This window comes from Equus przewalskii, chromosome 12 (genome assembly GCF_037783145.1).
Source record: "Equus przewalskii isolate Varuska chromosome 12, EquPr2, whole genome shotgun sequence".
NCBI lineage: Eukaryota > Metazoa > Chordata > Mammalia > Perissodactyla > Equidae > Equus > Equus przewalskii.
The window spans coordinates 33,362,967-33,370,849 of record NC_091842.1 but is presented as its reverse complement, the minus strand read 5'-3'; the positions used below and the strand labels follow the sequence as shown (position 1 = coordinate 33,370,849).

Genomic DNA, 7,883 nt, shown 5'->3' with positions numbered 1-7,883 from the left:
AGGGGTGTCCCCTGGGTCATTTCTGAGCACTGGGGGTCCATTTTCCAGCAGGTCAATGAGGTCTTGCCGATTTTGAGCCCCAAGTCCTCTGTGGCTGCGGTAGGCTGCATGAGGACCCTTGCTGGATTGTCTGGGCGGGCCCTCCGTACAATAGCCTGCGCCCCTGTGAGAGGCAGTCAGAGTCCACACGGCCAGCACTGTGACCACGGATGGCGGGATGCGGCCACAGCCGAGAAACACTAAGGATTACGGGGAGCCACCAGGAGCTGGGAAGAGGCAGGAATGGATTCTGTCCCGGCGTCCCCAGAGGGAGCGTGGCCCTGCTGACACGGACTTCAGAAGTGCGTAGTAGTGCAGGGTCCCATCAAAACTCTAGCGACCCACAAGGCCCACACAATTCAGCAGCTTGTCTTTTATTCCCTCCGTGTTGGCCTTTTCTTGCTGGAGCATGCCAGACCTGCTTCCCACCTCGTCTACCCAGCATCCCTTAAGATTCTTTGGTTGTGGAATAGCATTGTGGTCCTTGGCATCATGGAAGGCCCAGCATCAAACCTTGGCTCTGGGTGATGGAGGATGCCCACAGAGTAACATGCCAGCATGGTGCCTGGTGCCTAGGAGGGAGCCCTGAGCCCCAGTCCCCCTTCCTGCCCCCACCCCCAGAAGAATTTGTGCCATTTGCGTAAAGAAGACCCTGACAGGCCAGCACGTTTCTTTTCTCAAGCTTTATTGGGTCGATGACTTTTGGCTCGTTTTATTCAAGATCTTGTGGGCTCCTTGCAAACTCAGGGCTTGAACATCCAACGTCGGGGGGGGATTGCTGTGGTCTTGAGAGGTGGTCCTTCGGCAGGTGACTTTCTCTTAACTTCCAACCAGGAGCAGGTCGGGCCCCGGAAGGCTAGTACTGCCTTCTGCATCTTCTCCTCCGCCTCACCCTTCTGCAGACTTTGGGAAGAGAAAGTCCCGGTTATGGGGCCATCTAGGGGATCCAGGCAGAGATGGGGGCAAGGATGGGGCTTGGGGACTGTCAAGGTGGACAGGGTCCCGGTGCTGCCCGAGCCACCCACTGCCCTCCGTGCCATGGCCTGGGGGTGTCAGGGTAGGGAGAGGGAGCGAGGTGGGGCGGCCGACCTCTGCGATGCCTCCGGCGCCTGCAGGGGCGTCTCCGGCGTCTCCTGGAGGAGCGGTAGCGCCGTCTACGGAGCCTGTACAGCCTCCTTGGGGAGCAGCGCCGTCGTCTGTAGCGGTAGTAGCTCCCAGCGGTCCTCCGAGCAGCCTCGATATTCTCCGGGGTGTGCCCCGACTCCTGACCCTGGTCCTCGCCTCCGTGCTGCTGCCCAGGCCCCGACTGGGGCCGTTCGCTGGGACTCCACACACGGTATCGGACCATGGTGCTGACGGGGCAGGCGGCTCAGGCTGAGGCTGCAGCTGACCTTGGGGACAGGGGGGCCACGGCACAGCCTGCCCTCCTGCTCTTGCTGTTACTGTTGGGCTGGTCTGCCGGCCGCTCGCGGGGACTCGTATATAAAGGGGGCCCCCCACTATGACCCGGCGGCCCCGCCCCACTATTGTCCCCGCCCTGGCCTGCGCACAGAGGCAACACAGAGCCCGGGCCACAGCCAGTCGGGCCCAGAAGGGCGAGCCACCCCCTTGTCTTACCTGAAAACGTGTCCCTGGTCCCAAGGAGCAGGTGCGACTCTCGGGCCACAAGAAGGGCGCCAACTCTTTCTGGTCCAAATCCAGGCCCTCGTCCCACCCCACTGGTGGGAATCCATACATAGTCATTCCAGAATCTTCCTCACCACCTTTGGGGCTGTGCCGTGGGCGGGGGGCCTTCATTACCCGTTATCTGTCCACACAGTTATTTAGGGGTTACTGTATGCCAGGCCCTTATTTACTTTCCACATACCCATTCACTCCTCATTCTTAGCCCCGTTTTCCATGGGGTGAAACTGAGGCATGAAGAGGTTAAGTGACTTGCTCAAGGTCACTCTGCAAATAAGTTGCAAAGCCGGGCTTCGGAGTCCGTGCCTGTGGCCCTCCGCCCCCTTTCCCAGCCCGAGGACGCCCTGCCCTCCTCCAGCTCTGCCCTCCTCCTGGGCCTCTCACGGTACAGGGATGACCCCATTAAAACCCCGAGTCAGAATCCTAGCAGCTGAAACACTGTGGTTCCCCTTCCACAGAGGGCCAGGAGGACAGCGTAGACAGAGGAGAGCCTTCCTCCCGAGGATGGCCGGGCCCTGATCCCCAACCCTGGGCATGTCACTCACATGCCAGAGTGGGTGAAGGGTCTAGAGTTGGGGGATCATCTGGGACTATCCAGGTGGGTTCATTGTGGTCACATGGGTCCTCCTAAGATGGAGAAGGGAGGCAGAGGGTAGAAGGGAAGACACTATGCCTCCGGCTTTGAAGGTGGAGGGGCCATGAGCCAAGGAGTGCAGGCGGCCGCTAGGAGCTGGGAAAGAGAGCATTCTCCCTTAGAGCCTTCAGAAGGAACACAGTCCTGCGCAGACCTGGATTGGAGCCCCTAAGCCTCATTTGGGAATTCCGACCTGCATAACTAACATAATAAATGTGTTTTATGCTATGAAGTTTTCAGGAATTTGTTACAGCGGCGACACGAAACAGATACGGACGGCTCAGTTCTGTCCTGGCGGCCGCGTGCTGCCTCTTGCTGAGGCTCCCTAGGGCGCTTGTTAAAAATACAAATGGCCGGGCCTCACCCCCAGACCCTGCCAAACCAGAATCTCCACGGCCAGAGCTGGTCTCTGCTCGGCCATCCTGCCTCCATCTGCCTGGGATCGGAGAGGCAAGCTAGGAATTGGGGACCTGGAAGTGGGTTCAGCTCCCTGCTCAGTGTCCACACTTGAAAAGATGGGGTTGTCCATACCTGTCCTGGAAGGTCGGTGTGAGGCCGAAAGTGATGGATGTGGAACCCCTGTACGCTTGATAAATGGAAGCCGCGGCCGTGACATTTCTGAGGTGCTGGGTGGCCCTGTCCTTTCAGGGAAAAGGGTCTCGGAGCTCCCGGTCCCTGATAAATGCCCTGGGCTTTGTGACCGAGCTCCGTGTCAAAGGATCTGACAGTTCTCTGAACTGAGTTGAGCCAAGTAAACTAAAGTCCACTGGGATCCCCTTTGTTGGTATTTTGGGAGCCGTCCTCACGTCTCCGGGCTTTGAAAGCCTGGGCGTGTCATGGGTGGAGCGGGCAGACGAGGTGGGCGAGTTGCCCTGTTTCTTCAAGTGAGGATGCTGTGCCTCCATCCATGAGGATTAACGTGAAAGCTCAGCTCAGCTCCCTGGGGGCAAGTCATCCCTCTACCCAGCGGAGCCTGAAACGTCTAGGGCTGCAACATGAAGAATGGGAAGTTCTGAAGCCACTTTTTCAGAGTGGGACTCTGAGCTTTGGGCTGAAATAAACCTGTGTGGGCATGTTGGGGATTGGTGGGGTGTAGTGATGGGCTAGTAAATCTCAAGCTGGTAAACGTTCAGCCGGCCCTCGACAGTGGGGCGGGAGGGACGTACTCAGAAACCAGCATGACCAGGCTCCTCTCCCCACCAGGGAGGGGTCCACAAAGGAGTGGTTGGGGGGAGGCAGATTTTGGGGTGTGACTTGGGAGCAAGTCAAGAGTCCGGAACAAGATCCAGTGTGACAACCGTCACTCTCGTGTCCCCTCTTCCCAGCATCCCCAAGCCCTCTCCCCACTTCCAATCCCCGAGCAGCAGCCCCCTCCCCTGAGCTCCCTCTCAAGGCAAAGAGACAAGAAGTGCAGTGATGTCCTCAACATTTATTGACAGGCGGCATTGTTCGCTAGCAGGCTCCTGTTCATTTCACTGGGATGGTGGCATTTTCAAGATGTGGCAAGGTCTTGAAGGCTGGTAAAATTTCAGGCAGGAGTGTGGTGGACTTGCTGTCTCGTGCACTATCGTCTTCTCCTACACCTCAGGACAGTGTAGCGGCGGCAGCACACTGCGGGGGAAGCGAGAGAGGGTGAGAGGCGATTCCGGCCCGGGCTGAACCCCCAGCTCCCCGCTCCACCCTTTTTACCTCTCCTCTGCCGAACGGATCTCCTCCTTCGCCTGCGACATCTTCGTCTCCGGCGGCGACGGCATCTGCTCTGGCTCTGGCTGCGGCAGCATCTGTATCTGGCCATGGTGATGGATGGAGTCGGCCCGGGTGCTCAGAGCAGGGGGTACCACCCTGGTTGAGCCAGCCAACCTGTGAGCAGGTGGAACTTCGTGGGCTGTGAGCCAGGGGCCGGCTCCCGGGCCCTCTTATAGACGCGGGGGAGGCCCAGGGCATTGTGAGGTCGCAGAGGCCTGGACCTCGCAGACCAGAGCTGTCCTGCCTCACGTCCGTATATGGGCATGTGGGGGGCCCTGGGAGAGGGCAGGGCCGGGTCATGATGCAGGAGGGCCTCCCGTGTCACCAGCCGAGCGGGGACAAGAGGACATCTCTCCAAGGGCAATCACTCATTCGTTCGTTCAGTCAGTCAATTAACAAACTATTATTGAGCACCTACGGCGTGCCACATTCTGGGCTAGGCCCCAGGGTACAGTGATAATAAGGCAGATGCACTGCTGCCTAATAAACTTTATAATGTAACTACGGGGAAACACGAATGAGATAACCACACAGAATAATTGTAATTGTGAAAAATGCTGAGAAGAGAAACTGCAGGTTTTTATGAGGGTGTGTGTATGGGGGGGGGGCATGTGACCTCATAGGAGGCCCTAGGACAGCCCCCTAAGGAAGTGCTGGTGAATTCCTAAAGGATGAGTCAGAGTCGGTGGAGGGAAAAGCATCGGGGAAGAGGGAACAGCAGGGGTGAAGTTCTGAGGCGGCGCACGGTGTGTGGTTCCCTTTATCAGAAGTGTCCAAAAGAGAGAAATCTGTCGACAGAAATCGACGGGCAGCTGCCCAGGAATGGGAAGAATGGGGAGTGACTGCCTATGGGGACAGGGTTTCCTTTTGGGATGACGAAAATGTTTTGGAACTAGATAGAGTTGAAGGTTCCACAACAGTGTGAATGTACCAAATGCTGCTGTGTTGTTCACTTTAAAGTGGTGAATTTCACGTGACATGAATCGTACCTCAATTGAGAAAAAAAAGCAGTTGTCAGGCTGAACCGTGTTTGGCGGGTGTAGAGAGTCAGAGAGGCCCACGTGGTGGGAGCAGAGAGCCCGCGAGAGCGTGGGCAGGATGGTGCTGGACCTGAGCTTTGTCTGGTCCCTCCCACATGCCCGTGGGGGTTAGGATGAAGAGGGTATCAGTTAGAATTAGACTGGGTTACTTAGAACAGAAAACCGAAATAAGTGGCTTTTGCATAGAAGTTTGAGGTTTCACTTAAGCAGAGGTGACTTGGATGGTCATTGGGGTGTCCTTGTTTTGGGGACACACACGGGAGTATATCGGGATCATGGGCATTGTGTTTGCCAGCTGCTCTCAAGTGATTCAGAAAACGAACAGCAACAACGGGTACACATCTACACAGAGAAGGAGGGAGGGAGGGACGGAGAAGGGGCTGGTGGAGTGAGCGGAGGAGAATGTTACCAATCGACCCATCAGCTGGAGGGAGTTCTTGGGTTGATTGTTGCAACTTTTCTGTAACTTTGAAGCTATTAAAAAATAAATTATTTTTTTTTAAAACCAAAAGGAAAGAAATCCGGAGGAAGACCTCCCAGGGCTGATGTAGGGGCTCTGCCCTTATCAAGGGCCCAAGCATGTTTCGTCTTTCAGCTCTGCCTTCAGCAAGTGCTTCCCATGTTCAAGGTTGCCTCATAGTCCAAAATCAGGGCTGCCATGGACAGTTGTGCAGTTCGTGTGCTGCTCAAAGCTCTCAGCCAAAGGACTGAGTGGAAAATGAAATCCAGCCTGTGCTCTGCTTGCCAAGCCAGGCCTGGCACCCATAGACACACTTCTGCCCGTAGGAGCTGTCTTTTTTCTAATGCGACTGCTCACAGTGGAAGTCTTTTTTCTAGTTTGAACAAAGGCACGCTAAGGGCTAGCCTCGGGCCTGCTGGAAAATCACCCATATCCACTGTCCAACCAGAAGGAAGGGGGAGGGGGGCACGAGGAGTCCTGACCCTGGATCATCTGCCTTATGGCGAGAGCACCCTGCCCCTGGGAATGAAGCTGGGGTTCCTAGGGAGGAGAAAGGGGCCAGTGGATAGTTAGACAGCTAGTACTCTGCCCCAGAGGGGGTGCAGCCAGAAACTTCCAGAACCCCACCCCCTGACCATGATGTTGAAGCTGACATCTGCCGAGTTACTAGGAGGGCTGCCCGGGGCACACAGTAGCCTAGCCCTAAATTTTCATTTATTCATGCACGTCTAGATCGCCTTACAATTATCACCCCCAACCCCATAACACTCGATGCTTTTTATAGATGGGCTGCGTGGTCCCGAGGAGCCCGTGGGATGGCAGGGCGGCTGTTTACCCAGGAGACACATTTGAGACCTGTGGGCTGGCTCGCACCTTCATTCAGGCTTTTATTGAGCACCTGCTGTGTGCCAGCCACTCCTCCAGGCAGTGGGAACACAGCCCGAGCTAGAGGGACAAGCGTTCTTGTCCCAAGAAGCTTGCCTTCTAGTTGGACAGACAGCATTCACGGGAACAGAAAATGATCCAAGACTTCCAAGTTTATGACAAATGCGCAGAGAGTCGGGCGATGCAACGGAGAATGACTAGAGGGTGACTTTAGGGGCCGAGAGCCCTTTTCAGGAGGTGACATCTGAGCTGAGAGCCAAGTGACAAGAGGGGCCAGCTGTGCCAACATCTGTCCAGTGCGGATGTCCCAGCTGGGGAGGGAGCCAGTGGCTCTGCCGCACGCAGTCATTCAGGGCCTCAGGCCGACCAGCTCTGGCTTTCAGACACACAGCTTCCCGCTTGGCCGGGACGTCCACGTCCGGCCACTGGACGGAGGGAGACAGAGTGGGGAGGGCTCCAAGGCCTGGCAGTCAAGACCCTGAGCTGCGCTTCCCAGCGGCGTCACACCGCGGGAGGAAAGTGTGACTCTGGTGTGCTTCTCGCCCTCTGCCACAGAGCTGGAGGGACCCAGGGCCCGGGCGTGGACAGTGTGGTTGGTCGGGTGCCAGAACAACAAGGAGGGGCCACAAGGTCGCTCTGAGGAGGGGCGTGTGAGCTGAGACTGGGCTGGTGGGAGCTGTCCTCGGCAGGGGGACAGGAAAAAGCTTGGAACTGCAAGGGGGCCCTGTGGCTACAGAGGAAAAAACAAGCCTTGGCCCTACAGCTCAGTGCGGGAGGCGGCATTAGGGCCATCATTGCAGAAATGGGTTATACACCCGGGAAGAGGCCCGTGGAGCTGTGAGAGGGGCAACCGGCCTAGCCTGGAGCCGGGACTTCAGTGGCCATCTGAATTGTTGCGATTTGCTTGTTCCAGCAGCTGGCCGTTACCCTAAAAAATGCAGCGCTTGCCACTAAGTGGTACTTATTGCATTTATTTGTGTCCAAGAAGAATGCAAGTCCTATGAGATCAGGAACTCAGTCCCGTTCACTGTGGCACTGCCAGTCCTGGGAGTAACCAGTATGGAGAAGAAATCCAAATATTTGTTGAACGAAGACCTGAATGATTAATGGATGCTTTCTATGGGCAAATGCTTTTACGGTCATTTTCCAAATGCAAGATCACGCATGATTTTGGAAATGTCACGCACCCGCTCCCTGCCCGCTGCCCCAGTGCTGTGGGGTGTGGCCTCAGGCGGGAAACACAGCACTGACCACCGAGACCCCCACCAGCTGAACACACGCGGAGTCTCAGAAGGACGTCCAGTCCTGTCCCCTGAGGTCCTGGTTGGTCAGTCACGCTGTGTGCCCTGTCCCACCCCGACATCTTGATGTCACAATGGCCACCCACAGCCGCCTT

The 7,883-nt window shown here is 56.7% G+C and overlaps 1 long non-coding RNA gene across 1 annotated transcript; it reads right to left on the bottom strand.

Moving 5' to 3' along the window:
• Positions 1-707: 707 nt before the first annotated feature.
• Positions 708-3,780, bottom strand: LOC103546048 (uncharacterized). The gene is made up of 3 exons (XR_011524506.1): positions 2,888-3,780; positions 1,129-1,846; positions 708-942 (listed from the first exon to the last, which is right to left on the bottom strand). It is a non-coding gene; the product is annotated as an uncharacterized lncRNA (long non-coding RNA).
• Positions 3,781-7,883: the final 4,103 nt, after the last annotated feature.